Source organism: Tarenaya hassleriana, unplaced genomic scaffold (genome assembly GCF_000463585.1).
Source record: "Tarenaya hassleriana unplaced genomic scaffold, ASM46358v1 Cleome2, whole genome shotgun sequence".
NCBI classification, from domain to species: Eukaryota; Viridiplantae; Streptophyta; class Magnoliopsida; order Brassicales; family Cleomaceae; genus Tarenaya; species Tarenaya hassleriana.
The window spans coordinates 115,531-124,574 of record NW_010965372.1 but is presented as its reverse complement, the minus strand read 5'-3'; positions in this window follow the sequence as shown (position 1 = coordinate 124,574).

Sequence of the window (9,044 nt, the reverse complement as noted above, 5' to 3'; positions counted from 1 at the left end):
TCACCATCTTAAGACGAAGTATACTTATATATATATATATATATATGTGTATATTTATATATCGGTACAATATAAAAATAGATTGTTTGTCTCTAAATTAACAGTCCTCCTTTCCCTTGAAAGATAGAGAGTTTTTGGTTGTCAACCCATTTTTCTAGAATTTTTATTTCCTTTTGACGGGGAAGATAAGGGTCAATCTCGTTGTCTAACTGTTTACCGATCTTCTCTAAAAGAAATAAGCTTTGGATTTGATTCTTGATTTCTTTTGTTTTTCTCTCTTTAGATTTCTAAAAAAGCGGGCTGAATATGTAAATTTGAACAGGAGATCACGGTTATATCTGAAAGAACATGAAATCTATTTATTATATAGTAAACATTTTTTCTGTAAATCAGTGTATGTATTTATTATATATGTGATGACATTAAAAACCATCAAGGTTAATGATATTAATCAAATACATAATGTCAACAAATACCAACCACTCTCTCTACGAACTTAAAAAATATAACAAACATATATATATATATATATATATATATATGTGTGTGTTTATGAAGCAATAGAATTAAAAAATATATATTTTCAATAGAAGCAAGTAAAATCGTTTTCATTTCCAAGAAGAAATAAAAGAAAAAGAGATGGAAAAAATACATTTAAAGACGGTACATTCAACTGGAATATATAAATGTATGTATCAAAATGACATAAAAATACGTAATTGTATAAAAATATTTTGATACATGTCTTGTGTTTTCTTATTTAATATAACTTTAATTGTATTTAAATCAATAAAAATCGATAAGCATTAAGCATGGATTCTAAAAGATGACAATGAATTATGTATTTTCTCTATTTAAATTTCTTTATATTCACACTACCATTGTTTGTTTTGAGTAGAAGTTTTCATTCGAAAGAGTTTCTATGTCTGGCATAATTCACTATAATGCTTCTGGAATTGTTGTTGTCATCGATCCATCATCATTGTCATCGGTGGTGGACAGAACCTTCATTTGTTTGAATTGACATTGTTCTAAATTTGGAATGTATAAATACATGGGAATATAAGTGTATTTAAAAAAATGAGAGGATATAAATACAATTTTTTTCTTGCAAATATAAATCTATTAACATCGAAACCCAAAAATATGCATATAAATAGATAAATTTAATTAAACATATATATAACTGATTATAGAAAAAAAAATTCAAACACAGTATTTGAATGAATACCTCCGATAATTTTGTACCCAAATAAATACGATAACAAAATATAAAACAGAAAAAAGTCATCCATATACTTTAATAAAAAGAAATTCATCATATAACAAATAGATTGCACCTCAAAAAAAGATGCATTTTCTGAATCATCCAGCGTTCTCAAAGGCCATCGTCCAACATTCGGTGTGGTTTTGTAATTTTTTTTTTATACAACATATTTATATATATATATATATATATATATATAGCTGATGGTATCTTTGATTAATGATTAGTTTATTGACGCTTCGGGCTTTGTTTTTATGCAACGATAATTAAATTACCTCCTTCAATTTTTAATTAAAAATTAATTACTTTGACTTAGCATTTTGATGAGTTCATACTCTTTGGAATTTAAGTTTTATGCACCGATGATTAATATCATCAAATTTTTGTAATTTTGAAATTAATTACTTTTATTCAGAAATTTTAAGACACGTGTCACCTCTGAATAAAAACTGTACTTTTATATATAAGATAGATAGATTATTTTTAGTGGAAGAATGGATTAGATTCTTCCGTTTTTATTTTAAATGTAATAAATTACAATTATGATTTTAAAGGTAAAGTGAATTTTTCAATTATTCCAATAGAACGGTTTTTTTTCATATGGAGAAATTGATGAGACAATGAAAAATACAAAAGAGAAAATTTGCATAAATGTACAAAAAAAACGTTTTTGCATTCTATACTTTTACTATTGTTATCTTTGTATTCTATACTTTTTTAAGTTAAAATGACCATCATATTCTTTTATATTATTATAACCTACAGATTTTATGCATTTATAAAAAAACATTTGCATGAATTTCGTTTTCCTCTATATACATGAAAAACACTTATATGGATTTTGTTTTTTTATATAAATATATAAAAAAACACTTGCAGGTTAGGAGGTGCGATAGGTGCCGTATGTAACAACCCAATTTTTTTTTTTTTAAAAAAAACTCGAACCGTCCGTTCCGGAGAGCCCAGAACGGACGGACCACACAGGAGCGGAACGTCCGTTCCAGACAGTCTCGGAACAGACGGACCAGACTGTCGGCAGCGACCAAAGTCGCGATTTTCGTCCGAGTCCGACGTGAAAGCGACGTTTACCCACCAATCTCCGACAAAAATCCCGATTTTTCAACCAAAGGGACCCAAAGACGCAATCATTCGCGTCTGAGTCCGGATTTTTCCACGCCTGGGTCCGAATTACATCCAAATCTGCCGAAATTCGAGTTTATTTAACTCATCCTCGGTTCATTTCTCCTCCATCCCTCAAACCCGAAAATTCTCTCTCAAAATCCGAAGATTAACGCTCGAATCGGTTTCTACAGATCAAGGAGAGCATCGCCGAACTTCCAATCCATCACCCAACGGGCGAATTTAACCCGAGGTGAGTGAATTCGAGTTTAATTCGGAAGTCTGTTGACATGGGGTTTTGGGTTTTGAGTGATTTCGTGCAAAATTGATGTTTGATTCGTGTTCTCCATGAAATTATATGAGTTTTGATGAATTACCCATAGTGAATCGCGCATGTTTGAGTGTTTTTTATGAGATCCGAGGACCAGAACGTCCGGTCTGAGGTCAGACCGTCTGTTTTAGGTCTGCAGGAGAAAAGGCGAAGTCCAGAGGTTGAAGACGAAGTTCAGACCGTCCGTTCTGGACAGTCCAGAATGTCCGTTCTGCACTACCAGACCGTCCGGTCTGGACAAGACGGAACGCCCATTCCGAACTAGCTGGACCGATCGGTCTGAAAAAAAAAGTAACGGAACCTTAAAAATTCACCATGTGGAAAAATGAAAAACTTGACAAGACGAACCTAATATTACCCAGACTCAAATTGTGAAAAAGTGAAAAATGTAAAATATACCGAAAATATGGGCCAGACCGGACCCCACGTAGTCTGGATCCAAAATGAGTAATAGGTAAAGTTAAAAACCACGGAATGAACTGAACTGGTTTTTCGGGCGGATCGGGACCAGGTAGGTCGTACCGGAGGTACAGTACGGTAGTATGAATGGAGATACTCAAAGAAATTATAAAAATAAATATAAAAGACTACGCAAGCGGAAATGCATGTATAGTAAATAAACTATATAAATGCATGTGACAGGGGTAGCTGGCATGACACTAGCATTAATTCGGAAGGGTTCGGATTAACGTTTAGCGCGTGATTGTAGAAACGGGCGTTTGTGAATGATTGCACGATGATTGCGAGATTGTGTCCCATCCATGGGCCATCCGATCCGGGTCGGATATCACCCATATGGGGTATGACTGTGAATGTGGCGATGATATGATCGCGCCAACGTCCGAATGATAGGACGGTTATGGGCACCCCGATGACTTGCGTAGATAGCCGATTGTAGTCGGCACTATTGCGTGACGAGGAATACACAGTTCTTGGAACCGCGCCAACGTTTCTGTTAGCGACGGAGTGGACCCCGGGATATGAGTATCCCGAGGATGAGGGCATCACACATACCTGAGATTCGAGTAGATTGGGGTCTCCCGAGGAGGTGGTACGGACTTACTCTGCTAGGTTCGGGTCCGAACCTGACAAGTATTTCCGCGGCAGATGGTCGACGAGGGAGAGTTGCAGCGATGGGCTCTCTCGTTATAGTCGATGGCGTCGGTTGTAGCCGACATCTGGTGAGCTCCGGTATTGAGAGGTGACATCAATGCCGGAGTTGGGTGACACGCCTAGTATCGAGAGGTGACATCGATGCTAGGGTGGGGTGATGTGTTCGGGAGGAGAAAAATATATTTATGCCGGATCCGAGTGGTTGCGGAGTAGATGGATTCCGAGGAGAGAGGTGGTTGTGTAACGCACATGGGGAGTACATTACCTACGCATGGTGCGTGTAGAGACGATTTGACGGACTCTGTCCTGCGACTTGTCGTACGGACTTGATTGTGATTGCTGCATGCTTATCGTGATTCCATGCTTCATTCATGTTTAGTAGTATACTAGTATATATATATGTATTTGCTTTCTCTGGCACCATGAGAATAGAACTCCGGGTTACGCCCGCGTTCACTCTCTAAGCAATTAGCTTAGGGACATTGTTACGCAACGTTTCAGGTCGCAAGCAGCCTGTTGGGTTTCCTGGGATCTCTAGAGCGAATCCTATTCCTAAGAGATCGATTCTAGGGTTTGCGCAACAGATATAAAACAAAAATTTAATAAACCCTAGAACCATGCTGCTAATGAATCGTAGAAACGTTAGAATGCTTACCTCAATCGATCCGGGGCCTGTATCAATCGAAGAACACGTTTGATCACGAAAGACAGGAAGAATACCTCGCCCTCTACACGTATCCACACCACGGGATGGATTCCAACGGTTGGAACTTGTCTGCTAGGACTCGAATCTCTATTCGATTTTGTGCTTCGAGAAAACGAGACTCTTCGGTTTTCAAACTCTTTGGATCTCACCCAAAAGCTCTCTCAAACCTCTGAAAGTCGGCACCAAAAAGTCTCTCTCGAATTAGGGTTCTAATCTCTTTCTTATAAAGTGATTTAACCCTAATTTCGGTTTAATTTTTGGAAAACCGGAACCTGGAACGGACGGTCCGGAATTGCACGTGGACCGCCCGTTCCAGTAAGGCAGAACGGACGGTCTACGTTTAGTGCGGACCGTCCGTTCTATCATCATAGAACGAACGGTCTGAGTGTTGTCGTGGACCGTCCGTTCTGATTCCCAGAACGGACGGACCACGCATCCAGACCGTCGGGTCTCGACCTGTCCGACTCGGTTTTCCGTCGTTTTCTCTCACGTTTCGTCCTTCCCTGCGTGTGTGACCCTGTATGCTCATTCGATATAGCAGTATAGTCCGAAATCTCTATTCCGGATATACAAGTCATAGGCGGTCTCTAGCAAGACACTATGACTACCTATCTCGAATAGAGTTTGTTCGTGATCTTTACGAACGCCAGAGATGATTCCGGTTGATGATCCTCTTGTATCACGATATCATATGTCGAACATAAGGCATGGAGAGTTTGACTGTCTGAAATAGACGACGTTCGTCTGTAGTGCGGCCACACATTTCTACAGTCTCGCTCACACGAGGGGCCCAGCGATATCTCTCTCTTTTACGAGAGGTACAAATCCCGTCTTGACTATCTACAATCCAGCACATGATTTGTTTCGTACCTGATACACGCCTTTATAGTCCTCCTGTTACGCAGGACGTTTGACGTATTCAAAGCACGCAACTCCTCATGTTGGATTCCGTAGATATCTCAGGTCTTAGGATCCAATAATGGAACCGCCATATGAGATTCAAGTCATGACGCTAGTCCATGTGACAATCTCATGCGGGTCAATCCAGTATTCCGTTCTCCAACGAATACCTATGATTGTGATCGTATCCAATACATATGATCATCTATATGCTCATCAATCACACATCATACTAGTCTTATTATGTCGTTATTCCCATAAGACACAAGACTAGGAAGTTTAGTATCATTCATAATGATACACAGATTTCATAACAGATCTAGTATGCTAGAACATGTAATGAATCAAATACTCTCATATAAACCATAGAAAGTATCAATACATCGAATGTATCTGAACAAAGCTCATAAACAGTACATCATAGAGCACTAAACCAACACAGCCGTAGCCAAGGAGCGGACGTCAAAGACTTGGGCGACCTGCCGTTTGATCATGTATAATTATTTCCTATGGTACATTTACGCTTTCGGGGAAAAACGGTTTTGTGTTATGTCGGTGGTAGACTTTTACGGTTTGTAATAATTTCATCACTACCACTGTTTATGTATAATTATCTCTGGGATAATGTATTGTATATGTATGTATGAATGTTTTCCTTCTGCTAACTCTGAAAAGAAAAGTTTTAAATTCCTGCGGATTTTCAGAAATTGAGTTTTTGTTTTAGTTGTCCATGTGACGCAACTCGTATTACGGGATGCAGGTTTCGGGCGTTACAATGTTGGTATCAGAGCAGTTCCTTCCACGGGGAAAGGATGTGCTCGTGTTTTCACTGGAATTTGGGAATGGGTAAAAATGATTTTCAAAGATTTTATAAAAATCCAAGCATGATCACCAGGTCCCGATACTAAATAAAAGTTTCTTGTCCGCAGTAGTTACGCCTCCACGACGTGTTGCACCTGCGCAACGACCTCAAGGACCGAGGGCACCTCCGCCGAATAACGACATGGCGGAAATGCAACGCCAATTCGCATTGTTCCAAGGGAACGTCTGGCAGTTCATATGAGGTTGCATGCCACCGCCACCGCCACCGCCACCGCCTGCTGCTCCACCTGCGGCAAGGCCGGAGGGAGGTTTGCCACCACCACCACCGATACCTGCACCTCCGAGGATTCCGGAGCAAGTTTTAGTGGACTACTTGCCATTCATCAAGGAACTCCGAGCCTTGGGCACTCCGGAGTTTGAGGGTTCTCTTAGCCCGGAGGCACCAGAAGACTGGATGATCAAGATCACCCATCACTTCAGCTACATCAGGTGCCTGACATTACCAGCCATCATCTGGCTGGCGCGGCTCGCCATTGGTGGGAGGAAGTTGTACGTGAGGCTCCCGTAGGCCACCAATTCTTGTGGGAAGAGTTGCGGGCGGAGTTCGAGCAGAAGTACTACCGGAGGCAAGATCAGGGTTACCGTATTACGGAATTCCTTCGCCTTGAACAGGGTAATATGACCGTTCGAGAGTACGAAGCGGAATTCAACCAACTGATGAAGTATGGAGGCCACCTAGTGCCAACCGAGGAGTACAAGATCCAGAAATTCATTGTCGGGCTACGTGCTTCTCTCAGGAGGAGAATTGAGTGCCATGAGTATCCTACATTGAGACGGTACATCAACCAACTCGACAAGATGGAACGCAGTGAGAAGGAGAAGATGGAAGCTAAGATTCCAAACCGTAGTCCATACAGGAGGGTGCTAGTCAACCGTCCCCCGGTGAGAGTTGGGCAGACGAGTCAACCCCGCGACAAGGGGAAGGCTCCGGCGTTTCGCCCCATGACCCCGACCCAACCACTACAATATAGGAGGCCCTGTGCTAAGTGTGACGTGTCAACAAGTGAAGGCTGAACGACAAAATGCCTGGAGGAAAGTTGCAACCATTAGAGATTCCGGAGTGGAAGTGGGACTCTATAGCAATGGATTTCGTGGTTGGACTACCAACAACTCCGACAAAGAAGAATGCAATTTGGGTAGTTGTAGACCGATTAACTAAATCGGCACATTTCATACCGATCCGACAAGAGTACACAATTGAGAGATTGGCACAGATCTATGTGGATGAGATCGTCCGATTATATGGAGTGTCGAGTGAGATTATCTCTGACAGAGATCCTCGCTTTACTTCGAGACTGTGGAATGCTATACATGATGCATTGGGAACGAAGTTGAAGATGAGTACGACATACCATCCTCAGACAGATGGACAGTCGGAACGGACTATTCAAACGCTCGAGGATATGTTGAGAGCGTGTATTCTAGATTGGGGAATTCTGTGGGACCGACACCTCATGTTGTGCGAATTTACGTACAACAATAGTTTTCATGCCAGTATCGGTATGTTGGTTTAGTGCTCTATGATGTACTGATTATGAGCTTTGTTTAGATACATTCGATGTATTGATACTTTTTATGAGAGTATTTTATTCATTACATGTTCTTGCATGCTAGATCTGTTATGAAATCCATGTATCATTATGAATGATACTAAACTCCCTAGTCTTGTGTCGTTATGGGAATAACGACATAATAAGACTAGTATGATCTGTGATTGATGATCACAGAGATGATCATAGGTATTGGATACGATCACAATCATAGGTATTCGTTGGAGAATGGAATACTGGATTGACCCGCATGAGATTGTCACATGGACTAGAGTCATGACTAGAATCTCATATGACGGTTCCATGATTGGATCCTAAGACCTGAGATATCTACGGAATCCAACATGAGGAGTTGCGTGCTTTGATTACGTCAAACGTCCTGCGTAACAGGAGGACTATAAAGGCGTGTATCAGGTACGAAACGAATCATGTACTGGATTGTAGATAGTCAAGACGGGATTTGTACCTCTCGTAAAAGAGAGAGATATCGCTGGGCCCCTCGTGTGAGCGAGACTGTAGAAATGTGTGGCCGCACTATAGACGAACGTCGTCTATTTCAGACAGTCGAACTCAGTGAACGAGAAAGCAGTCGAATCAGATAAGGTGGCTGGTCCATGCCTTATGTTCGACATATGATATCACGATACAAAAGGATCATCAACCGGAATCATCTCCGGCGTTCGTAAAGATCACGAACAAACTCTATTCGAGATAGATAGTCATAGTGTCTTGCTAGAGACCGCCTATGACTTGTATACCCGAAATAGGGATTTCAGGTTATACTGCTATGTCGAATGAGCCTACAGGGTCACACACACAGGGAAGGACAAAAGCACGAGAGAAAACGACGGAAAACCGAGGCGGAAGGGTCCAGACCGGACGGACCGAAAGGTTCGGAACGGACGGTCCAGACCCTACGGTCCAGACGTGTGGTCCGTCCGTTCTGGAGACTGGAACGGACGTTCCACATTAGCACGCAGACCGTCCGTTCTACGTGGTGGAACGGACGGTCCACGTTTTAGGCAGACCGTCCGTTCTACACACTGGAACGGACGGTCCCAGTGCTTTTCTGGACCGTCCGTTCCGGGTTCCGGTTTTCCGAAAATTAAACCGAAATTAGGGTAAAATCACTTTATAAGAAGGAGATTAAAAACCCTAACTCGGGAGAGACGAAAG